The sequence below is a fragment of the Daphnia pulicaria genome, chromosome 1, assembly GCF_021234035.1.
Source record: "Daphnia pulicaria isolate SC F1-1A chromosome 1, SC_F0-13Bv2, whole genome shotgun sequence".
Taxonomy (NCBI): domain Eukaryota; kingdom Metazoa; phylum Arthropoda; class Branchiopoda; order Diplostraca; family Daphniidae; genus Daphnia; species Daphnia pulicaria.
The window spans coordinates 29,622,667-29,646,426 of NC_060913.1; the positions used below are offsets into that span (position 1 = coordinate 29,622,667).

At 41.9% G+C, this 23,760-nt stretch overlaps 23 non-coding genes across 23 annotated transcripts; 5 read left to right on the forward strand and 18 right to left on the reverse strand.

Annotated features, from left to right (window-relative positions):
* Positions 1-2,637: 2,637 nt before the first annotated feature.
* On the forward strand, positions 2,638-2,756 carry LOC124323082. The gene has a single exon (XR_006915327.1). It is a non-coding gene; the product is annotated as a 5S ribosomal RNA (ribosomal RNA).
* Positions 2,757-3,991: 1,235 nt separating this feature from the next.
* LOC124323083 lies at positions 3,992-4,110 on the forward strand. The gene has a single exon (XR_006915328.1). It is a non-coding gene; the product is annotated as a 5S ribosomal RNA (ribosomal RNA).
* Positions 4,111-4,864: 754 nt separating this feature from the next.
* On the forward strand, positions 4,865-5,086 carry LOC124322383. The gene has a single exon (XR_006914671.1). It is a non-coding gene; the product is annotated as a small nucleolar RNA U3 (small nucleolar RNA).
* A 1,512-nt stretch (positions 5,087-6,598) lies between these two features.
* LOC124322776 lies at positions 6,599-6,717 on the reverse strand. The gene has a single exon (XR_006915037.1). It is a non-coding gene; the product is annotated as a 5S ribosomal RNA (ribosomal RNA).
* Positions 6,718-6,920: 203 nt separating this feature from the next.
* On the reverse strand, positions 6,921-7,043 carry LOC124322787. The gene has a single exon (XR_006915048.1). It is a non-coding gene; the product is annotated as a U5 spliceosomal RNA (small nuclear RNA).
* Positions 7,044-7,617: 574 nt separating this feature from the next.
* LOC124322595 lies at positions 7,618-7,759 on the reverse strand. The gene has a single exon (XR_006914869.1). It is a non-coding gene; the product is annotated as a U4 spliceosomal RNA (small nuclear RNA).
* Positions 7,760-8,163: 404 nt separating this feature from the next.
* Positions 8,164-8,253, reverse strand: Trnah-gug. Its single transcript is given in 2 exon segments — positions 8,164-8,198; positions 8,217-8,253. It is a non-coding gene; the product is annotated as a tRNA-His (tRNA).
* Positions 8,254-8,445: 192 nt separating this feature from the next.
* On the reverse strand, positions 8,446-8,609 carry LOC124321958. Its single transcript, XR_006914319.1, has one exon. It is a non-coding gene; the product is annotated as a U1 spliceosomal RNA (small nuclear RNA).
* Positions 8,610-9,118: 509 nt separating this feature from the next.
* On the reverse strand, positions 9,119-9,309 carry LOC124322152. Its single transcript, XR_006914502.1, has one exon. It is a non-coding gene; the product is annotated as a U2 spliceosomal RNA (small nuclear RNA).
* A 510-nt stretch (positions 9,310-9,819) lies between these two features.
* Positions 9,820-10,041, reverse strand: LOC124322384. The gene has a single exon (XR_006914672.1). It is a non-coding gene; the product is annotated as a small nucleolar RNA U3 (small nucleolar RNA).
* Positions 10,042-10,795: 754 nt separating this feature from the next.
* Positions 10,796-10,914, reverse strand: LOC124323084. The gene has a single exon (XR_006915329.1). It is a non-coding gene; the product is annotated as a 5S ribosomal RNA (ribosomal RNA).
* Positions 10,915-11,531: 617 nt separating this feature from the next.
* Positions 11,532-11,650, reverse strand: LOC124323085. Its single transcript, XR_006915330.1, has one exon. It is a non-coding gene; the product is annotated as a 5S ribosomal RNA (ribosomal RNA).
* Positions 11,651-13,904: 2,254 nt separating this feature from the next.
* LOC124323087 lies at positions 13,905-14,023 on the forward strand. Its single transcript, XR_006915332.1, has one exon. It is a non-coding gene; the product is annotated as a 5S ribosomal RNA (ribosomal RNA).
* A 754-nt stretch (positions 14,024-14,777) lies between these two features.
* On the forward strand, positions 14,778-14,999 carry LOC124322385. The gene has a single exon (XR_006914673.1). It is a non-coding gene; the product is annotated as a small nucleolar RNA U3 (small nucleolar RNA).
* A 1,512-nt stretch (positions 15,000-16,511) lies between these two features.
* Positions 16,512-16,630, reverse strand: LOC124322893. Its single transcript, XR_006915148.1, has one exon. It is a non-coding gene; the product is annotated as a 5S ribosomal RNA (ribosomal RNA).
* Positions 16,631-16,833: 203 nt separating this feature from the next.
* Positions 16,834-16,956, reverse strand: LOC124322788. Its single transcript, XR_006915049.1, has one exon. It is a non-coding gene; the product is annotated as a U5 spliceosomal RNA (small nuclear RNA).
* A 574-nt stretch (positions 16,957-17,530) lies between these two features.
* On the reverse strand, positions 17,531-17,672 carry LOC124322596. Its single transcript, XR_006914870.1, has one exon. It is a non-coding gene; the product is annotated as a U4 spliceosomal RNA (small nuclear RNA).
* A 404-nt stretch (positions 17,673-18,076) lies between these two features.
* On the reverse strand, positions 18,077-18,166 carry Trnah-gug. The gene is given in 2 exon segments: positions 18,077-18,111; positions 18,130-18,166. It is a non-coding gene; the product is annotated as a tRNA-His (tRNA).
* A 192-nt stretch (positions 18,167-18,358) lies between these two features.
* LOC124321960 lies at positions 18,359-18,522 on the reverse strand. The gene has a single exon (XR_006914321.1). It is a non-coding gene; the product is annotated as a U1 spliceosomal RNA (small nuclear RNA).
* Positions 18,523-19,031: 509 nt separating this feature from the next.
* LOC124322153 lies at positions 19,032-19,222 on the reverse strand. Its single transcript, XR_006914503.1, has one exon. It is a non-coding gene; the product is annotated as a U2 spliceosomal RNA (small nuclear RNA).
* A 510-nt stretch (positions 19,223-19,732) lies between these two features.
* LOC124322386 lies at positions 19,733-19,954 on the reverse strand. The gene has a single exon (XR_006914674.1). It is a non-coding gene; the product is annotated as a small nucleolar RNA U3 (small nucleolar RNA).
* A 754-nt stretch (positions 19,955-20,708) lies between these two features.
* On the reverse strand, positions 20,709-20,827 carry LOC124323088. Its single transcript, XR_006915333.1, has one exon. It is a non-coding gene; the product is annotated as a 5S ribosomal RNA (ribosomal RNA).
* Positions 20,828-21,444: 617 nt separating this feature from the next.
* Positions 21,445-21,563, reverse strand: LOC124323089. Its single transcript, XR_006915334.1, has one exon. It is a non-coding gene; the product is annotated as a 5S ribosomal RNA (ribosomal RNA).
* Positions 21,564-23,760: the final 2,197 nt, after the last annotated feature.

The following is a 23,760-nucleotide window of genomic DNA, read 5'->3' on the forward strand; positions in this document are numbered from 1 at the left end:
ACCAAGGGCAATTAAAGGTCCCAACTCTAAAGCCGACGACGACCGTACGACCAAGAGAGAAAGTAAGGAAGGTCGGGCCGTCCTTAACCCGAACGCCATCCGGACGTTGCGAAGCGGAAAGAGGTATGACGTTTTCTCTCTCTTATAAGATGTGAAAAAAGGACAACTCAGTTCAGTTCGATTGTTCCTTCCGGATCGAAAACAGATTCCTATTGTGAACCCCATTTGTGACTCGCTCGTCTTAAACCTTATTAACCTGTGTGAATCTTTGATTGTGAACAACTATTGATTAAATACTTCCCCGTTACGGGCTCGTGGGTGAATAGGTACGTCGTGTGAGCGTTCACCCACGGGACTAGCACCGGGAGTTTGGCTTAGTGAACTGATTAAGCATTCTCCCAGTTGCGGTACTGTTGGCGTCAACTCTTCGGAAGAAACCCGCTGTCAAGTAAGAAGAAGGTCCATCCGGACCTAGTTTTGTGTTGTGTCGCCTTTCGGTTCCCCTCTGCCTAAATTTTTACAAACTTGATTTATTTTACAGTTTGTTCGTGGTTTAAGCAGAGCCTTTAAGGGGGAGGTCTCTCAACTCCATAAGGTAGTTTCACTTGGGCAGCGGGGTGACCGCTTGGGAATACGGGATGCTGTTGGCATGGAATTATTTTATTTTTGTGAATCCAATTGAATTGAAGTGCTTCCCAAGATGGGTGATACTACATGGACTACAATGTATTATTTTGGCATTAGTTGAAAATGGAAGGAACGTATTTTTTACTGGATATTGCCTACTAGACGTCCTCCAACCTCTTTGTTGCTGAAAGATATTTGAAACGCCGTGCGCGAAGCGCACGGCACAGCCGAGAGGCTACTAGACGTCCTCCAACCTCTTTGTTGCTGAAAGATATTTGAAACGCCGTGCGCGAAGCGCACGGCACAGCCGAGAGGCTTGTACGTTGGTGGTTTCTTCGGGCAGCTCTATCTAATCTCTCTGGCTCTGAGATCCTTATGCAACGCAAGCTAAGTAAAGCGCGAAGCGCACGGCACAGCCGAGAGGCTTGTACGTTGGTGGTTTCTTCGGGCAGCTCTATCTAATCTCTCTGACTCTGAGATCCTTATGCAACGCAAGCTAAGTAAGGGAAGCAATCGTTAGCCTTATGACACTTGGATTGTTGGCTCATTGATCGGACATCCCCGGAACGAGAAAATTAAAAATGACAGTTAGCCAAAAATAGTGGCGTTTGGAAATATTATCAAATTTTATATTCGGTTGTCCATTGACAAATGTACTTATATGTCCTCGTTTTAACGTACAGCCGAGAGGCTTGTACGTTGGTGGTTTCTTCGGGCAGCTCTATCTAATCTCTCTGGCTCTGAGATCCTTATGCAACGCAAGCTAAGTAAAGCGCGAAGCGCACGACACAGCCGAGAGGCTTGTACGTTGGTGGTTTCTTCGGGCAGCTCTATCTAATCTCTCTGACTCTGAGATCCTTATGCAACGCAAGCTAAGTAAGGGAAGCAATCGTTAGCCTTATGACACTTGGATTGTTGGCTCATTGATCGGACATCCCCGGAACGAGAAAATTAAAAATGACAGTTAGCCAAAAATAGTGGCGTTTGGAAATATTATCAAATTTTATATTCGGTTGTCCATTGACAAATGTACTTATATGTCCTCGTTTTAACGTACAGCCGAGAGGCTTGTACGTTGGTGGTTTCTTCGGGCAGCTCTATCTAATCTCTCTGGCTCTGAGATCCTTATGCAACGCAAGCTAAGTAAAGCGCGAAGCGCACGGCACAGCCGAGAGGCTTGTACGTTGGTGGTTTCTTCGGGCAGCTCTATCTAATCTCTCTGACTCTGAGATCCTTATGCAACGCAAGCTAAGTAAGGGAAGCAATCGTTAGCCTTATGACACTTGGATTGTTGGCTCATTGATCGGACATCCCCGGAACGAGAAAATTAAAAATGACAGTTAGCCAAAAATAGTGGCGTTTGGAAATATTATCAAATTTTATATTCGGTTGTCCATTGACAAATGTACTTATATGTCCTCGTTTGTTTGGCTAAGGTTGGTGTGTATTTCGAACAGAAAGTACAGCCGAGAGGCTACTAGACGTCCTCCAACCTCTTTGTTGCTGAAAGATATTTGAAACGCCGTGCGCGAAGCGCACGGCACAGCCGAGAGGCTTGTACGTTGGTGGTTTCTTCGGGCAGCTCTATCTAATCTCTCTGGCTCTGAGATCCTTATGCAACGCAAGCTAAGTAAAGCGCGAAGCGCACGGCACAGCCGAGAGGCTTGTACGTTGGTGGTTTCTTCGGGCAGCTCTATCTAATCTCTCTGACTCTGAGATCCTTATGCAACGCAAGCTAAGTAAGGGAAGCAATCGTTAGCCTTATGACACTTGGATTGTTGGCTCATTGATCGGACATCCCCGGAACGAGAAAATTAAAAATGACAGTTAGCCAAAAATAGTGGCGTTTGGAAATATTATCAAATTTTATATTCGGTTGTCCATTGACAAATGTACTTATATGTCCTCGTTTGTTTGGCTAAGGTTGGTGTGTATTTCGAACAGAAAGTAAGCAAGCATTAGAACTAGATTTAGAGGCGAATATGGTCGGGTAATGGCGACTGAATTGATGTCAACGGCCACACCACATAGAACTCACCCGGTCTCGTCAGCTCCCGGAAGTTAAGCTATGTCGGGTCCCGTTAGTACTTGGATGGGTGACCGCTTGGGAATACGGGATGCTGTTGGCATGGAATTATTTTATTTTTGTGAATCCAATTGAATTGAAGTGCTTCCCAAGATGGGTGATACTACATGGACTACAATGTATTATTTTGGCATTAGTTGAAAATGGAAGGAACGTATTTTTTACTGGATATTGCCTACTAGACGTCCTCCAACCTCTTTGTTGCTGAAAGATATTTGAAACGCCGTGCGCGAAGCGCACGGCACAGCCGAGAGGCTACTAGACGTCCTCCAACCTCTTTGTTGCTGAAAGATATTTGAAACGCCGTGCGCGAAGCGCACGGCACAGCCGAGAGGCTTGTACGTTGGTGGTTTCTTCGGGCAGCTCTATCTAATCTCTCTGGCTCTGAGATCCTTATGCAACGCAAGCTAAGTAAAGCGCGAAGCGCACGGCACAGCCGAGAGGCTTGTACGTTGGTGGTTTCTTCGGGCAGCTCTATCTAATCTCTCTGACTCTGAGATCCTTATGCAACGCAAGCTAAGTAAGGGAAGCAATCGTTAGCCTTATGACACTTGGATTGTTGGCTCATTGATCGGACATCCCCGGAACGAGAAAATTAAAAATGACAGTTAGCCAAAAATAGTGGCGTTTGGAAATATTATCAAATTTTATATTCGGTTGTCCATTGACAAATGTACTTATATGTCCTCGTTTGTTTGGCTAAGGTTGGTGTGTATTTCGAACAGAAAGTACAGCCGAGAGGCTACTAGACGTCCTCCAACCTCTTTGTTGCTGAAAGATATTTGAAACGCCGTGCGCGAAGCGCACGGCACAGCCGAGAGGCTTGTACGTTGGTGGTTTCTTCGGGCAGCTCTATCTAATCTCTCTGGCTCTGAGATCCTTATGCAACGCAAGCTAAGTAAAGCGCGAAGCGCACGGCACAGCCGAGAGGCTTGTACGTTGGTGGTTTCTTCGGGCAGCTCTATCTAATCTCTCTGACTCTGAGATCCTTATGCAACGCAAGCTAAGTAAGGGAAGCAATCGTTAGCCTTATGACACTTGGATTGTTGGCTCATTGATCGGACATCCCCGGAACGAGAAAATTAAAAATGACAGTTAGCCAAAAATAGTGGCGTTTGGAAATATTATCAAATTTTATATTCGGTTGTCCATTGACAAATGTACTTATATGTCCTCGTTTGTTTGGCTAAGGTTGGTGTGTATTTCGAACAGAAAGTAAGCAAGCATTAGAACTAGATTTAGAGGCGAATATGGTCGGGTAATGGCGACTGAATTGATGTCAACGGCCACACCACATAGAACTCACCCGGTCTCGTCAGCTCCCGGAAGTTAAGCTATGTCGGGTCCCGTTAGTACTTGGATGGGTGACCGCTTGGGAATACGGGATGCTGTTGGCATGGTGTAATTTTATTTTTGCTCCCCAAGTTAGATGAGACATGGAATATAATGTATTCTTTAGGTATTAGTTGAAAAGGGTATTGCTGGGACTTTGATTAATGATACCATATATTGTAGAACGCATGTTTGTTTGATCTCGGTAGTTTTAACGACAAAAAAAAAGATAGAGGTTTGGCTATTTTGTTGAGGCTGTTGCATGACGCCCACTCACTGGCACGATCCCACTACTGCCGAACACGGGAACTTTTGGCTGCTAGGTTTCCCTCCTGACCCACTACGCTCCTCCTTAGCTAACCTGCACCTACTAGATTCCTCTAGCAGATCCATGCTGATGTCAAGCTTAGTGCGGGCACCTGATCAACATGCGGTATCACGAAACAGGGCTCCTAAACTCAAGCCATCCACTCTACCAAGCCTCCCCGAAGCAGGATTATAGGTGCACGCCAAACACCCAGCTGATAAATGGGCTCTCAATCGATAATACATTACTGTAATAAATTGATTTGATGAGCACGCGGATTCTTTATTGTGTCCAAAATTGGTCTCGTCACTTGTTCTATAACTATTAAAGAGCTTCTCGGTGTTTCAATAAATGAACAAAATGCAAGACCTGACAATGTATGTACTGTGTGCGTCAAGTATTGCAAATCTCAATTTAATATTCCGAAATATCGATCTATGCACTGTAATTTACGCCAAAGCTCATTGATCGTACAAACCTTATTTAGAGTTCTGCAAAATAACATTGCATTTAAGATCATACTTCACAGGATCATTTCTGTAGTATATCTTGACTTGTTTCCCACCAGAAACTTGTCTCCTTTCAACCCACGATGACGAGTTAAGACGCTGGTTTCTGAGCGTGAAACAGGCTGTGAGTGTAGCTGTCTCGACAGCATCAAACACAGTCATTGAGGACCGTTTCCGTTAAATCCATGTGAAATAGCGGAAGGAAACTAGCGTGTTCAGAGTGGTTGAGATGATAAAACAAATTTAAATTCTTGAAAATCTAAAGAGATACATCTTAATAATAATTCCAGGTATTCGTGTCCTTAAATCATCTGCTTGTATGGCAAAATAAATTGTGAAAGTGAGGTTGGTCAATTTGAGGATGTGTCATGACTTTATGATCGTATTGCATTCTTTTAGTTATTGTTATTTAATCATGATTAATTATCGTTCAGAGCTTTTGTCGTCACTGTCTTTTGTGGCTAACTGTCATTTTTAATTTTCTCGTTCCGGGGATGTCCGATCAATGAGCCAACAATCCAAGTGTCATAAGGCTAACGATTGCTTCCCTTACTTAGCTTGCGTTGCATAAGGATCTCAGAGTCAGAGAGATTAGATAGAGCTGCCCGAAGAAACCACCAACGTACAAGCCTCTCGGCTGTGCCGTGCGCTTCGCGCTTTACTTAGCTCTCTCTCTGGCTTTTTAAATTTGACATCAATTCAGTCGCCATTACCCGACCATATTCGCCTCTAAATCTAGTTCTAATGCTTGCTTACTTTCTGTTCGAAATACACACCAACCTTAGCCAAACAAACGAGGACATATAAGTACATTTGTCAATGGACAACCGAATATAAAATTTGATAATATTTCCAAACGCCACTATTTTTGGCTAACTGTCATTTTTAATTTTCTCGTTCCGGGGATGTCCGATCAATGAGCCAACAATCCAAGTGTCATAAGGCTAACGATTGCTTCCCTTACTTAGCTTGCGTTGCATAAGGATCTCAGAGTCAGAGAGATTAGATAGAGCTGCCCGAAGAAACCACCAACGTACAAGCCTCTCGGCTGTGTCGTGCGCTTCGCGCTTTACTTAGCTTGCGTTGCATAAGGATCTCAGAGCCAGAGAGATTAGATAGAGCTGCCCGAAGAAACCACCAACGTACAAGCCTCTCGGCTGTACGTTAAAACGAGGACATATAAGTACATTTGTCAATGGACAACCGAATATAAAATTTGATAATATTTCCAAACGCCACTATTTTTGGCTAACTGTCATTTTTAATTTTCTCGTTCCGGGGATGTCCGATCAATGAGCCAACAATCCAAGTGTCATAAGGCTAACGATTGCTTCCCTTACTTAGCTTGCGTTGCATAAGGATCTCAGAGTCAGAGAGATTAGATAGAGCTGCCCGAAGAAACCACCAACGTACAAGCCTCTCGGCTGTGCCGTGCGCTTCGCGCTTTACTTAGCTTGCGTTGCATAAGGATCTCAGAGCCAGAGAGATTAGATAGAGCTGCCCGAAGAAACCACCAACGTACAAGCCTCTCGGCTGTGCCGTGCGCTTCGCGCACGGCGTTTCAAATATCTTTCAGCAACAAAGAGGTTGGAGGACGTCTAGTAGGCAATATCCAGTAAAAAATACGTTCCTTCCATTTTCAACTAATGCCAAAATAATACATTGTAGTCCATGTAGTATCACCCATCTTGGGAAGCACTTCAATTCAATTGGATTCACAAAAATAAAATAATTCCATGCCAACAGCATCCCGTATTCCCAAGCGGTCACCCATCCAAGTACTAACGGGACCCGACATAGCTTAACTTCCGGGAGCTGACGAGACCGGGTGAGTTCTATGTGGTATGGCCGTTGACATTAAACTAGACGCAATTACCCGACCATATTCGCCTCTAATCTATTACTTGTGCTTGAGATTTATCTTTTTGAAATACACACTAATCTTACCAAAACCACCGAAAAACTATCAGTTTGTCATTTTACAAATGTTGTCAGTATGTAGTAGTAGAATATCTTTGTTTCCGCATACAGACGTTTTTAATTTTTCATTTATTCAAAGTGCCCAATCAGAAGACCGGGCGTTAAAAAAATAAGTCATATAGACTCATCAATGCTCCTAACCACGGAAATCTTTAGTAAAAGGCGAAAGATTTATCCGGGTATTGATTAGAAACCAGAGTAAATAACAGTGGTATGCCTTGTATTTATATTCATTTCAAAATTTTGAAGTGCGCTTGTAAGGTTTTTTTTCGAAACATGCGTTTACATATCAAAATCCTTGTGCAATTCTTTATCAATGGGTACAGTTATTTTAAAGTAAATATCATGTATAAAGCTCGTTAACATGTTTTTGAACGAAACAGTTGTGCGCAGTGTTATTTTTGAAAAAAATGAACGATCTTTATGGTACAAGCCCAACACGTAGGTGGTGGGATCAGATGTTTACCCCGACATTCACCCTACAGCGGTTAACAATTTATTGAACTTCCCCTTTAAACATGGTGGAATCTTTTCACCTTGTCATTTGGAATCACCTTTTCAAATATTTTCCCCGTGTTCACAATGTTCCAACTGACTGATATTAATGGCCTTCAGCGAACGAATTAATCAGCCTTGTCTGACGTGCAATACCAACTAAATGGAAACAAAAATCACTTATACGATTTCACTTTCACCGTTTAATGTTATAAACACACTATGCAACACTCCAATTTTTCTAACTGACTGTAATTTTTTTTTTCTTGTACGCTGAAATGCTCCTGATGGAGCTATCAAAAATTGCCGACGACAAAGATTATTTCACTTCATCGTGGCGGGGTATTGGTTAAAGTTTTCAACTAGCAATAATCACACCTCGGGAGACCCTCATTGGTTATGATATTGCCACTGCGCAAAGCTAAATTATAATCAGAAAAGCAAGTCTACTTAAGCATTTGCTGAATTCGTTCTGCTTGGACGTGTTGGACCAACAATTTCGTTCAGAAATATTCATTTAGATTACCCTAGGCAAATTTTAATTTCCATCTCCCATTGGACTAATACCAACAGGGGACAGTTCATTACATACATGAAATAATTTTTGTCTTAATATCGGGTCAAATACTTGAAATTCTGTAAATGTGTATTTTTCTTCCATACATTTCAACAACTTCCTGCACACACAAAAAAAGGGAGGGGGAATTTCAGGTTTTCATTCCAAATTGTTTTTCACATTATGAACTATTGAAGTGAGCGAGCATTACTTTCCAACCAAACAAAATTTATAGTTAATCTGCGTGTTGACGTGAAAAATCAGTTTTCAGTGCCGTGACCAGGATTCGAACCTGGGTTACTACGGATTCATATCTAGTAGGTACCACAACGTAGGGTCCTAACCACTAGACGATCACGGCCAATCCATTGGCCATGATGATTTATATTAAAGTAGCTAAACATGAATTTCATTACTTTGTTGTTTCTTCCCAGAAAGAAAATCTGATGCTTCGCGTATTCCCAAGCGGTCAACCCTACCGTTTACTAACGGGACCAGATTTAGTTCAACTTCCGGCAGATGACAAGAATTTTTCTTACATTTATAGTGTGTTCAGGGAACGGCGCGAACGCAGTCCCCCACTACCAAAAATTGTACTCCCGAGTTAATCACATTTGGATTAATCGCAAGGGTCAGCCCATCCTTAGTGCAATGGAAAGGCCTCGCCCTGGAGGAACCACCTTGGTGATCATGGTTGCCTCTGAGCCAGGTAAGTATGATTGTGGATGCTTTTTCACTTTGTTTAATACTTTGTATACAGCAGAACAATATTGACAAAGAGTGTTCAAGTATTTGACTGACGTTTAGAGAATACCACCCACTTTCTTTCATCGACTTGAATTACGAACTCGAGCAAAATATAGTAAATAAAGCTCAGTATTTATTTCATGGTCTTGATCTTTGCAAATACTTTTCAAGAAACAAATTGCTTGTTTTTTTTCATTTGGTCGTCCAATTGGCAAATAAGAAAATAAGAAAATCGACTTTTCATATGAAAATACACGCATCTTCATATTTTAAAAAAAAACATCACATCGAAAGATGAACAGTACTAATTAGTTAACACAATCAAGTACGTATTTTTTTATGCTTTTCTTGATATTACGAAAAAAATACAATTAGAAAAAATTACAAACATGTCTACATGACAGTTTTGCAATTATACATGGTCTTTTATTATACGGTGCTAAGACAATTTCTGTTTTATTCAATATGTTCTCCCTCATAGAGGGTGAGCCGATCCCGGAGGTACTGCAATACCGGGTCAACCCGTGGCGGGAGCAGTGCAAGCACTGTATTCCCACCGTATGCCAAAAATCAGTTTAATATTCTGGGGTCCATTTGAACCCGTATCAGATATTAAGCTGATAAGAACAGATACTACACTTTGATCTTAGCCAAAAGGCCGAGAAGCGATAATGTTACAAGGATTACTGCCCAAAATAACCACTGAGGTTCAACACATTTCCGGTGGTGTACGAAGAATACTCATATCACTCAAAACATTCAAGAAATGCTATAAAATATTGAGTTGTTCATTTTTCCAGACGCGACCACTTGATGCTTATAAAGTTCATTTTCATTTGTTTTATTATGCTCATACTGTATTAAGGGAGATACAATTTACGCTGAAGGCGTTGCAAATTTTACTCTCGTTATCACACTAGGTCCTTTTTTTTCAGAATATGGCTTTGCCACGCCACCTGACGACAAAAGCTCTGAACGATAATTAATCATGATTAAATAACAATAACTAAAAGAATGCAATACGATCATAAAGTCATGACACATCCTCAAATTGACCAACCTCACTTTCACAATTTATTTTGCCATACAAGCAGATGATTTAAGGACACGAATACCTGGAATTATTATTAAGATGTATCTCTTTAGATTTTCAAGAATTTAAATTTGTTTTATCATCTCAACCACTCTGAACACGCTAGTTTCCTTCCGCTATTTCACATGGATTTAACGGAAACGGTCCTCAATGACTGTGTTTGATGCTGTCGAGACAGCTACACTCACAGCCTGTTTCACGCTCAGAAACCAGCGTCTTAACTCGTCATCGTGGGTTGAAAGGAGACAAGTTTCTGGTGGGAAACAAGTCAAGATATACTACAGAAATGATCCTGTGAAGTATGATCTTAAATGCAATGTTATTTTGCAGAACTCTAAATAAGGTTTGTACGATCAATGAGCTTTGGCGTAAATTACAGTGCATAGATCGATATTTCGGAATATTAAATTGAGATTTGCAATACTTGACGCACACAGTACATACATTGTCAGGTCTTGCATTTTGTTCATTTATTGAAACACCGAGAAGCTCTTTAATAGTTATAGAACAAGTGACGAGACCAATTTTGGACACAATAAAGAATCCGCGTGCTCATCAAATCAATTTATTACAGTAATGTATTATCGATTGAGAGCCCATTTATCAGCTGGGTGTTTGGCGTGCACCTATAATCCTGCTTCGGGGAGGCTTGGTAGAGTGGATGGCTTGAGTTTAGGAGCCCTGTTTCGTGATACCGCATGTTGATCAGGTGCCCGCACTAAGCTTGACATCAGCATGGATCTGCTAGAGGAATCTAGTAGGTGCAGGTTAGCTAAGGAGGAGCGTAGTGGGTCAGGAGGGAAACCTAGCAGCCAAAAGTTCCCGTGTTCGGCAGTAGTGGGATCGTGCCAGTGAGTGGGCGTCATGCAACAGCCTCAACAAAATAGCCAAACCTCTATCTTTTTTTTTGTCGTTAAAACTACCGAGATCAAACAAACATGCGTTCTACAATATATGGTATCATTAATCAAAGTCCCAGCAATACCCTTTTCAACTAATACCTAAAGAATACATTATATTCCATGTCTCATCTAACTTGGGGAGCAAAAATAAAATTACACCATGCCAACAGCATCCCGTATTCCCAAGCGGTCACCCATCCAAGTACTAACGGGACCCGACATAGCTTAACTTCCGGGAGCTGACGAGACCGGGTGAGTTCTATGTGGTGTGGCCGTTGACATCAATTCAGTCGCCATTACCCGACCATATTCGCCTCTAAATCTAGTTCTAATGCTTGCTTACTTTCTGTTCGAAATACACACCAACCTTAGCCAAACAAACGAGGACATATAAGTACATTTGTCAATGGACAACCGAATATAAAATTTGATAATATTTCCAAACGCCACTATTTTTGGCTAACTGTCATTTTTAATTTTCTCGTTCCGGGGATGTCCGATCAATGAGCCAACAATCCAAGTGTCATAAGGCTAACGATTGCTTCCCTTACTTAGCTTGCGTTGCATAAGGATCTCAGAGTCAGAGAGATTAGATAGAGCTGCCCGAAGAAACCACCAACGTACAAGCCTCTCGGCTGTGCCGTGCGCTTCGCGCTTTACTTAGCTTGCGTTGCATAAGGATCTCAGAGCCAGAGAGATTAGATAGAGCTGCCCGAAGAAACCACCAACGTACAAGCCTCTCGGCTGTGATCAAATCTGAGATCAAACAAACATGCGTTCTACAATATATGGTATCATTAATCAAAGTCCCAGCAATACCCTTTTCAACTAATACCTAAAGAATACATTATATTCCATGTCTCATCTAACTTGGGGAGCAAAAATAAAATTACACCATGCCAACAGCATCCCGTATTCCCAAGCGGTCACCCATCCAAGTACTAACGGGACCCGACATAGCTTAACTTCCGGGAGCTGACGAGACCGGGTGAGTTCTATGTGGTGTGGCCGTTGACATCAATTCAGTCGCCATTACCCGACCATATTCGCCTCTAAATCTAGTTCTAATGCTTGCTTACTTTCTGTTCGAAATACACACCAACCTTAGCCAAACAAACGAGGACATATAAGTACATTTGTCAATGGACAACCGAATATAAAATTTGATAATATTTCCAAACGCCACTATTTTTGGCTAACTGTCATTTTTAATTTTCTCGTTCCGGGGATGTCCGATCAATGAGCCAACAATCCAAGTGTCATAAGGCTAACGATTGCTTCCCTTACTTAGCTTGCGTTGCATAAGGATCTCAGAGTCAGAGAGATTAGATAGAGCTGCCCGAAGAAACCACCAACGTACAAGCCTCTCGGCTGTGCCGTGCGCTTCGCGCTTTACTTAGCTTGCGTTGCATAAGGATCTCAGAGCCAGAGAGATTAGATAGAGCTGCCCGAAGAAACCACCAACGTACAAGCCTCTCGGCGTACAGCCGAGAGGCTACTAGACGTCCTCCAACCTCTTTGTTGCTGAAAGATATTTGAAACGCCGTGCGCGAAGCGCACGGCACAGCCGAGAGGCTTGTACGTTGGTGGTTTCTTCGGGCAGCTCTATCTAATCTCTCTGGCTCTGAGATCCTTATGCAACGCAAGCTAAGTAAAGCGCGAAGCGCACGGCACAGCCGAGAGGCTTGTACGTTGGTGGTTTCTTCGGGCAGCTCTATCTAATCTCTCTGACTCTGAGATCCTTATGCAACGCAAGCTAAGTAAGGGAAGCAATCGTTAGCCTTATGACACTTGGATTGTTGGCTCATTGATCGGACATCCCCGGAACGAGAAAATTAAAAATGACAGTTAGCCAAAAATAGTGGCGTTTGGAAATATTATCAAATTTTATATTCGGTTGTCCATTGACAAATGTACTTATATGTCCTCGTTTTAACGTACAGCCGAGAGGCTTGTACGTTGGTGGTTTCTTCGGGCAGCTCTATCTAATCTCTCTGGCTCTGAGATCCTTATGCAACGCAAGCTAAGTAAAGCGCGAAGCGCACGACACAGCCGAGAGGCTTGTACGTTGGTGGTTTCTTCGGGCAGCTCTATCTAATCTCTCTGACTCTGAGATCCTTATGCAACGCAAGCTAAGTAAGGGAAGCAATCGTTAGCCTTATGACACTTGGATTGTTGGCTCATTGATCGGACATCCCCGGAACGAGAAAATTAAAAATGACAGTTAGCCAAAAATAGTGGCGTTTGGAAATATTATCAAATTTTATATTCGGTTGTCCATTGACAAATGTACTTATATGTCCTCGTTTTAACGTACAGCCGAGAGGCTTGTACGTTGGTGGTTTCTTCGGGCAGCTCTATCTAATCTCTCTGGCTCTGAGATCCTTATGCAACGCAAGCTAAGTAAAGCGCGAAGCGCACGGCACAGCCGAGAGGCTTGTACGTTGGTGGTTTCTTCGGGCAGCTCTATCTAATCTCTCTGACTCTGAGATCCTTATGCAACGCAAGCTAAGTAAGGGAAGCAATCGTTAGCCTTATGACACTTGGATTGTTGGCTCATTGATCGGACATCCCCGGAACGAGAAAATTAAAAATGACAGTTAGCCAAAAATAGTGGCGTTTGGAAATATTATCAAATTTTATATTCGGTTGTCCATTGACAAATGTACTTATATGTCCTCGTTTGTTTGGCTAAGGTTGGTGTGTATTTCGAACAGAAAGTACAGCCGAGAGGCTACTAGACGTCCTCCAACCTCTTTGTTGCTGAAAGATATTTGAAACGCCGTGCGCGAAGCGCACGGCACAGCCGAGAGGCTTGTACGTTGGTGGTTTCTTCGGGCAGCTCTATCTAATCTCTCTGGCTCTGAGATCCTTATGCAACGCAAGCTAAGTAAAGCGCGAAGCGCACGGCACAGCCGAGAGGCTTGTACGTTGGTGGTTTCTTCGGGCAGCTCTATCTAATCTCTCTGACTCTGAGATCCTTATGCAACGCAAGCTAAGTAAGGGAAGCAATCGTTAGCCTTATGACACTTGGATTGTTGGCTCATTGATCGGACATCCCCGGAACGAGAAAATTAAAAATGACAGTTAGCCAAAAATAGTGGCGTTTGGAAATATTATCAAATTTTATATTCGGTTGTCCATTGACAAATGTACTTATATGTCCTCGTTTGTTTGGCTAAGGTTGGTGTGTATTTCGAACAGAAAGTAAGCAAGCATTAGAACTAGATTTAGAGGCGAATATGGTCGGGTAATGGCGACTGAATTGATGTCAACGGCCACACCACATAGAACTCACCCGGTCTCGTCAGCTCCCGGAAGTTAAGCTATGTCGGGTCCCGTTAGTACTTGGATGGGTGACCGCTTGGGAATACGGGATGCTGTTGGCATGGTGTAATTTTATTTTTGCTCCCCAAGTTAGATGAGACATGGAATATAATGTATTCTTTAGGTATTAGTTGAAAAGGGTATTGCTGGGACTTTGATTAATGATACCATATATTGTAGAACGCATGTTTGTTTGATCTCGGTAGTTTTAACGACAAAAAAAAAGATAGAGGTTTGGCTATTTTGTTGAGGCTGTTGCATGACGCCCACTCACTGGCACGATCCCACTACTGCCGAACACGGGAACTTTTGGCTGCTAGGTTTCCCTCCTGACCCACTACGCTCCTCCTTAGCTAACCTGCACCTACTAGATTCCTCTAGCAGATCCATGCTGATGTCAAGCTTAGTGCGGGCACCTGATCAACATGCGGTATCACGAAACAGGGCTCCTAAACTCAAGCCATCCACTCTACCAAGCCTCCCCGAAGCAGGATTATAGGTGCACGCCAAACACCCAGCTGATAAATGGGCTCTCAATCGATAATACATTACTGTAATAAATTGATTTGATGAGCACGCGGATTCTTTATTGTGTCCAAAATTGGTCTCGTCACTTGTTCTATAACTATTAAAGAGCTTCTCGGTGTTTCAATAAATGAACAAAATGCAAGACCTGACAATGTATGTACTGTGTGCGTCAAGTATTGCAAATCTCAATTTAATATTCCGAAATATCGATCTATGCACTGTAATTTACGCCAAAGCTCATTGATCGTACAAACCTTATTTAGAGTTCTGCAAAATAACATTGCATTTAAGATCATACTTCACAGGATCATTTCTGTAGTATATCTTGACTTGTTTCCCACCAGAAACTTGTCTCCTTTCAACCCACGATGACGAGTTAAGACGCTGGTTTCTGAGCGTGAAACAGGCTGTGAGTGTAGCTGTCTCGACAGCATCAAACACAGTCATTGAGGACCGTTTCCGTTAAATCCATGTGAAATAGCGGAAGGAAACTAGCGTGTTCAGAGTGGTTGAGATGATAAAACAAATTTAAATTCTTGAAAATCTAAAGAGATACATCTTAATAATAATTCCAGGTATTCGTGTCCTTAAATCATCTGCTTGTATGGCAAAATAAATTGTGAAAGTGAGGTTGGTCAATTTGAGGATGTGTCATGACTTTATGATCGTATTGCATTCTTTTAGTTATTGTTATTTAATCATGATTAATTATCGTTCAGAGCTTTTGTCGTCACTGTCTTTTGTGGCTAACTGTCATTTTTAATTTTCTCGTTCCGGGGATGTCCGATCAATGAGCCAACAATCCAAGTGTCATAAGGCTAACGATTGCTTCCCTTACTTAGCTTGCGTTGCATAAGGATCTCAGAGTCAGAGAGATTAGATAGAGCTGCCCGAAGAAACCACCAACGTACAAGCCTCTCGGCTGTGCCGTGCGCTTCGCGCTTTACTTAGCTCTCTCTCTGGCTTTTTAAATTTGACATCAATTCAGTCGCCATTACCCGACCATATTCGCCTCTAAATCTAGTTCTAATGCTTGCTTACTTTCTGTTCGAAATACACACCAACCTTAGCCAAACAAACGAGGACATATAAGTACATTTGTCAATGGACAACCGAATATAAAATTTGATAATATTTCCAAACGCCACTATTTTTGGCTAACTGTCATTTTTAATTTTCTCGTTCCGGGGATGTCCGATCAATGAGCCAACAATCCAAGTGTCATAAGGCTAACGATTGCTTCCCTTACTTAGCTTGCGTTGCATAAGGATCTCAGAGTCAGAGAGATTAGATAGAGCTGCCCGAAGAAACCACCAACGTACAAGCCTCTCGGCTGTGTCGTGCGCTTCGCGCTTTACTTAGCTTGCGTTGCATAAGGATCTCAGAGCCAGAGAGATTAGATAGAGCTGCCCGAAGAAACCACCAACGTACAAGCCTCTCGGCTGTACGTTAAAACGAGGACATATAAGTACATTTGTCAATGGACAACCGAATATAAAATTTGATAATATTTCCAAACGCCACTATTTTTGGCTAACTGTCATTTTTAATTTTCTCGTTCCGGGGATGTCCGATCAATGAGCCAACAATCCAAGTGTCATAAGGCTAACGATTGCTTCCCTTACTTAGCTTGCGTTGCATAAGGATCTCAGAGTCAGAGAGATTAGATAGAGCTGCCCGAAGAAACCACCAACGTACAAGCCTCTCGGCTGTGCCGTGCGCTTCGCGCTTTACTTAGCTTGCGTTGCATAAGGATCTCAGAGCCAGAGAGATTAGATAGAGCTGCCCGAAGAAACCACCAACGTACAAGCCTCTCGGCTGTGCCGTGCGCTTCGCGCACGGCGTTTCAAATATCTTTCAGCAACAAAGAGGTTGGAGGACGTCTAGTAGGCAATATCCAGTAAAAAATACGTTCCTTCCATTTTCAACTAATGCCAAAATAATACATTGTAGTCCATGTAGTATCACCCATCTTGGGAAGCACTTCAATTCAATTGGATTCACAAAAATAAAATAATTCCATGCCAACAGCATCCCGTATTCCCAAGCGGTCACCCATCCAAGTACTAACGGGACCCGACATAGCTTAACTTCCGGGAGCTGACGAGACCGGGTGAGTTCTATGTGGTATGGCCGTTGACATTAAACTAGACGCAATTACCCGACCATATTCGCCTCTAATCTATTACTTGTGCTTGAGATTTATCTTTTTGAAATACACACTAATCTTACCAAAACCACCGAAAAACTATCAGTTTGTCATTTTACAAATGTTGTCAGTATGTAGTAGTAGAATATCTTTGTTTCCGCATACAGACGTTTTTAATTTTTCATTTATTCAAAGTGCCCAATCAGAAGACCGGGCGTTAAAAAAATAAGTCATATAGACTCATCAATGCTCCTAACCACGGAAATCTTTAGTAAAAGGCGAAAGATTTATCCGGGTATTGATTAGAAACCAGAGTAAATAACAGTGGTATGCCTTGTATTTATATTCATTTCAAAATTTTGAAGTGCGCTTGTAAGGTTTTTTTTCGAAACATGCGTTTACATATCAAAATCCTTGTGCAATTCTTTATCAATGGGTACAGTTATTTTAAAGTAAATATCATGTATAAAGCTCGTTAACATGTTTTTGAACGAAACAGTTGTGCGCAGTGTTATTTTTGAAAAAAATGAACGATCTTTATGGTACAAGCCCAACACGTAGGTGGTGGGATCAGATGTTTACCCCGACATTCACCCTACAGCGGTTAACAATTTATTGAACTTCCCCTTTAAACATGGTGGAATCTTTTCACCTTGTCATTTGGAATCACCTTTTCAAATATTTTCCCCGTGTTCACAATGTTCCAACTGACTGATATTAATGGCCTTCAGCGAACGAATTAATCAGCCTTGTCTGACGTGCAATACCAACTAAATGGAAACAAAAATCACTTATACGATTTCACTTTCACCGTTTAATGTTATAAACACACTATGCAACACTCCAATTTTTCTAACTGACTGTAATTTTTTTTTTCTTGTACGCTGAAATGCTCCTGATGGAGCTATCAAAAATTGCCGACGACAAAGATTATTTCACTTCATCGTGGCGGGGTATTGGTTAAAGTTTTCAACTAGCAATAATCACACCTCGGGAGACCCTCATTGGTTATGATATTGCCACTGCGCAAAGCTAAATTATAATCAGAAAAGCAAGTCTACTTAAGCATTTGCTGAATTCGTTCTGCTTGGACGTGTTGGACCAACAATTTCGTTCAGAAATATTCATTTAGATTACCCTAGGCAAATTTTAATTTCCATCTCCCATTGGACTAATACCAACAGGGGACAGTTCATTACATACATGAAATAATTTTTGTCTTAATATCGGGTCAAATACTTGAAATTCTGTAAATGTGTATTTTTCTTCCATACATTTCAACAACTTCCTGCACACACAAAAAAAGGGAGGGGGAATTTCAGGTTTTCATTCCAAATTGTTTTTCACATTATGAACTATTGAAGTGAGCGAGCATTACTTTCCAACCAAACAAAATTTATAGTTAATCTGCGTGTTGACGTGAAAAATCAGTTTTCAGTGCCGTGACCAGGATTCGAACCTGGGTTACTACGGATTCATATCTAGTAGGTACCACAACGTAGGGTCCTAACCACTAGACGATCACGGCCAATCCATTGGCCATGATGATTTATATTAAAGTAGCTAAACATGAATTTCATTACTTTGTTGTTTCTTCCCAGAAAGAAAATCTGATGCTTCGCGTATTCCCAAGCGGTCAACCCTACCGTTTACTAACGGGACCAGATTTAGTTCAACTTCCGGCAGATGACAAGAATTTTTCTTACATTTATAGTGTGTTCAGGGAACGGCGCGAACGCAGTCCCCCACTACCAAAAATTGTACTCCCGAGTTAATCACATTTGGATTAATCGCAAGGGTCAGCCCATCCTTAGTGCAATGGAAAGGCCTCGCCCTGGAGGAACCACCTTGGTGATCATGGTTGCCTCTGAGCCAGGTAAGTATGATTGTGGATGCTTTTTCACTTTGTTTAATACTTTGTATACAGCAGAACAATATTGACAAAGAGTGTTCAAGTATTTGACTGACGTTTAGAGAATACCACCCACTTTCTTTCATCGACTTGAATTACGAACTCGAGCAAAATATAGTAAATAAAGCTCAGTATTTATTTCATGGTCTTGATCTTTGCAAATACTTTTCAAGAAACAAATTGCTTGTTTTTTTTCATTTGGTCGTCCAATTGGCAAATAAGAAAATAAGAAAATCGACTTTTCATATGAAAATACACGCATCTTCATATTTTAAAAAAAAACATCACATCGAAAGATGAACAGTACTAATTAGTTAACACAATCAAGTACGTATTTTTTTATGCTTTTCTTGATATTACGAAAAAAATACAATTAGAAAAAATTACAAACATGTCTACATGACAGTTTTGCAATTATACATGGTCTTTTATTATACGGTGCTAAGACAATTTCTGTTTTATTCAATATGTTCTCCCTCATAGAGGGTGAGCCGATCCCGGAGGTACTGCAATACCGGGTCAACCCGTGGCGGGAGCAGTGCAAGCACTGTATTCCCACCGTATGCCAAAAATCAGTTTAATATTCTGGGGTCCATTTGAACCCGTATCAGATATTAAGCTGATAAGAACAGATACTACACTTTGATCTTAGCCAAAAGGCCGAGAAGCGATAATGTTACAAGGATTACTGCCCAAAATAACCACTGAGGTTCAACACATTTCCGGTGGTGTACGAAGAATACTCATATCACTCAAAACATTCAAGAAATGCTATAAAATATTGAGTTGTTCATTTTTCCAGACGCGACCACTTGATGCTTATAAAGTTCATTTTCATTTGTTTTATTATGCTCATACTGTATTAAGGGAGATACAATTTACGCTGAAGGCGTTGCAAATTTTACTCTCGTTATCACACTAGGTCCTTTTTTTTCAGAATATGGCTTTGCCACGCCACCTGACGACAAAAGCTCTGAACGATAATTAATCATGATTAAATAACAATAACTAAAAGAATGCAATACGATCATAAAGTCATGACACATCCTCAAATTGACCAACCTCACTTTCACAATTTATTTTGCCATACAAGCAGATGATTTAAGGACACGAATACCTGGAATTATTATTAAGATGTATCTCTTTAGATTTTCAAGAATTTAAATTTGTTTTATCATCTCAACCACTCTGAACACGCTAGTTTCCTTCCGCTATTTCACATGGATTTAACGGAAACGGTCCTCAATGACTGTGTTTGATGCTGTCGAGACAGCTACACTCACAGCCTGTTTCACGCTCAGAAACCAGCGTCTTAACTCGTCATCGTGGGTTGAAAGGAGACAAGTTTCTGGTGGGAAACAAGTCAAGATATACTACAGAAATGATCCTGTGAAGTATGATCTTAAATGCAATGTTATTTTGCAGAACTCTAAATAAGGTTTGTACGATCAATGAGCTTTGGCGTAAATTACAGTGCATAGATCGATATTTCGGAATATTAAATTGAGATTTGCAATACTTGACGCACACAGTACATACATTGTCAGGTCTTGCATTTTGTTCATTTATTGAAACACCGAGAAGCTCTTTAATAGTTATAGAACAAGTGACGAGACCAATTTTGGACACAATAAAGAATCCGCGTGCTCATCAAATCAATTTATTACAGTAATGTATTATCGATTGAGAGCCCATTTATCAGCTGGGTGTTTGGCGTGCACCTATAATCCTGCTTCGGGGAGGCTTGGTAGAGTGGATGGCTTGAGTTTAGGAGCCCTGTTTCGTGATACCGCATGTTGATCAGGTGCCCGCACTAAGCTTGACATCAGCATGGATCTGCTAGAGGAATCTAGTAGGTGCAGGTTAGCTAAGGAGGAGCGTAGTGGGTCAGGAGGGAAACCTAGCAGCCAAAAGTTCCCGTGTTCGGCAGTAGTGGGATCGTGCCAGTGAGTGGGCGTCATGCAACAGCCTCAACAAAATAGCCAAACCTCTATCTTTTTTTTTGTCGTTAAAACTACCGAGATCAAACAAACATGCGTTCTACAATATATGGTATCATTAATCAAAGTCCCAGCAATACCCTTTTCAACTAATACCTAAAGAATACATTATATTCCATGTCTCATCTAACTTGGGGAGCAAAAATAAAATTACACCATGCCAACAGCATCCCGTATTCCCAAGCGGTCACCCATCCAAGTACTAACGGGACCCGACATAGCTTAACTTCCGGGAGCTGACGAGACCGGGTGAGTTCTATGTGGTGTGGCCGTTGACATCAATTCAGTCGCCATTACCCGACCATATTCGCCTCTAAATCTAGTTCTAATGCTTGCTTACTTTCTGTTCGAAATACACACCAACCTTAGCCAAACAAACGAGGACATATAAGTACATTTGTCAATGGACAACCGAATATAAAATTTGATAATATTTCCAAACGCCACTATTTTTGGCTAACTGTCATTTTTAATTTTCTCGTTCCGGGGATGTCCGATCAATGAGCCAACAATCCAAGTGTCATAAGGCTAACGATTGCTTCCCTTACTTAGCTTGCGTTGCATAAGGATCTCAGAGTCAGAGAGATTAGATAGAGCTGCCCGAAGAAACCACCAACGTACAAGCCTCTCGGCTGTGCCGTGCGCTTCGCGCTTTACTTAGCTTGCGTTGCATAAGGATCTCAGAGCCAGAGAGATTAGATAGAGCTGCCCGAAGAAACCACCAACGTACAAGCCTCTCGGCTGTGATCAAATCTGAGATCAAACAAACATGCGTTCTACAATATATGGTATCATTAATCAAAGTCCCAGCAATACCCTTTTCAACTAATACCTAAAGAATACATTATATTCCATGTCTCATCTAACTTGGGGAGCAAAAATAAAATTACACCATGCCAACAGCATCCCGTATTCCCAAGCGGTCACCCATCCAAGTACTAACGGGACCCGACATAGCTTAACTTCCGGGAGCTGACGAGACCGGGTGAGTTCTATGTGGTGTGGCCGTTGACATCAATTCAGTCGCCATTACCCGACCATATTCGCCTCTAAATCTAGTTCTAATGCTTGCTTACTTTCTGTTCGAAATACACACCAACCTTAGCCAAACAAACGAGGACATATAAGTACATTTGTCAATGGACAACCGAATATAAAATTTGATAATATTTCCAAACGCCACTATTTTTGGCTAACTGTCATTTTTAATTTTCTCGTTCCGGGGATGTCCGATCAATGAGCCAACAATCCAAGTGTCATAAGGCTAACGATTGCTTCCCTTACTTAGCTTGCGTTGCATAAGGATCTCAGAGTCAGAGAGATTAGATAGAGCTGCCCGAAGAAACCACCAACGTACAAGCCTCTCGGCTGTGCCGTGCGCTTCGCGCTTTACTTAGCTTGCGTTGCATAAGGATCTCAGAGCCAGAGAGATTAGATAGAGCTGCCCGAAGAAACCACCAACGTACAAGCCTCTCGGCGTACAGCCGAGAGGCTACTAGACGTCCTCCAACCTCTTTGTTGCTGAAAGATATTTGAAACGCCGTGCGCGAAGCGCACGGCACAGCCGAGAGGCTTGTACGTTGGTGGTTTCTTCGGGCAGCTCTATCTAATCTCTCTGGCTCTGAGATCCTTATGCAACGCAAGCTAAGTAAAGCGCGAAGCGCACGGCACAGCCGAGAGGCTTGTACGTTGGTGGTTTCTTCGGGCAGCTCTATCTAATCTCTCTGACTCTGAGATCCTTATGCAACGCAAGCTAAGTAAGGGAAGCAATCGTTAGCCTTATGACACTTGGATTGTTGGCTCATTGATCGGACATCCCCGGAACGAGAAAATTAAAAATGACAGTTAGCCAAAAATAGTGGCGTTTGGAAATATTATCAAATTTTATATTCGGTTGTCCATTGACAAATGTACTTATATGTCCTCGTTTTAACGTACAGCCGAGAGGCTTGTACGTTGGTGGTTTCTTCGGGCAGCTCTATCTAATCTCTCTGGCTCTGAGATCCTTATGCAACGCAAGCTAAGTAAAGCGCGAAGCGCACGACACAGCCGAGAGGCTTGTACGTTGGTGGTTTCTTCGGGCAGCTCTATCTAATCTCTCTGACTCTGAGATCCTTATGCAACGCAAGCTAAGTAAGGGAAGCAATCGTTAGCCTTATGACACTTGGATTGTTGGCTCATTGATCGGACATCCCCGGAACGAGAAAATTAAAAATGACAGTTAGCCAAAAATAGTGGCGTTTGGAAATATTATCAAATTTTATATTCGGTTGTCCATTGACAAATGTACTTATATGTCCTCGTTTTAACGTACAGCCGAGAGGCTTGTACGTTGGTGGTTTCTTCGGGCAGCTCTATCTAATCTCTCTGGCTCTGAGATCCTTATGCAACGCAAGCTAAGTAAAGCGCGAAGCGCACGGCACAGCCGAGAGGCTTGTACGTTGGTGGTTTCTTCGGGCAGCTCTATCTAATCTCTCTGACTCTGAGATCCTTATGCAACGCAAGCTAAGTAAGGGAAGCAATCGTTAGCCTTATGACACTTGGATTGTTGGCTCATTGATCGGACATCCCCGGAACGAGAAAATTAAAAATGACAGTTAGCCAAAAATAGTGGCGTTTGGAAATATTATCAAATTTTATATTCGGTTGTCCATTGACAAATGTACTTATATGTCCTCGTTTGTTTGGCTAAGGTTGGTGTGTATTTCGAACAGAAAGTACAGCCGAGAGGCTACTAGACGTCCTCCAACCTCTTTGTTGCTGAAAGATATTTGAAACGCCGTGCGCGAAGCGCACGGCACAGCCGAGAGGCTTGTACGTTGGTGGTTTCTTCGGGCAGCTCTATCTAATCTCTCTGGCTCTGAGATCCTTATGCAACGCAAGCTAAGTAAAGCGCGAAGCGCACGGCACAGCCGAGAGGCTTGTACGTTGGTGGTTTCTTCGGGCAGCTCTATCTAATCTCTCTGACTCTGAGATCCTTATGCAACGCAAGCTAAGTAAGGGAAGCAATCGTTAGCCTTATGACACTTGGATTGTTGGCTCATTGATCGGACATCCCCGGAACGAGAAAATTAAAAATGACAGTTAGCCAAAAATAGTGGCGTTTGGAAATATTATCAAATTTTATATTCGGTTGTCCATTGACAAATGTACTTATATGTCCTCGTTTGTTTGGCTAAGGTTGGTGTGTATTTCGAACAGAAAGTACAG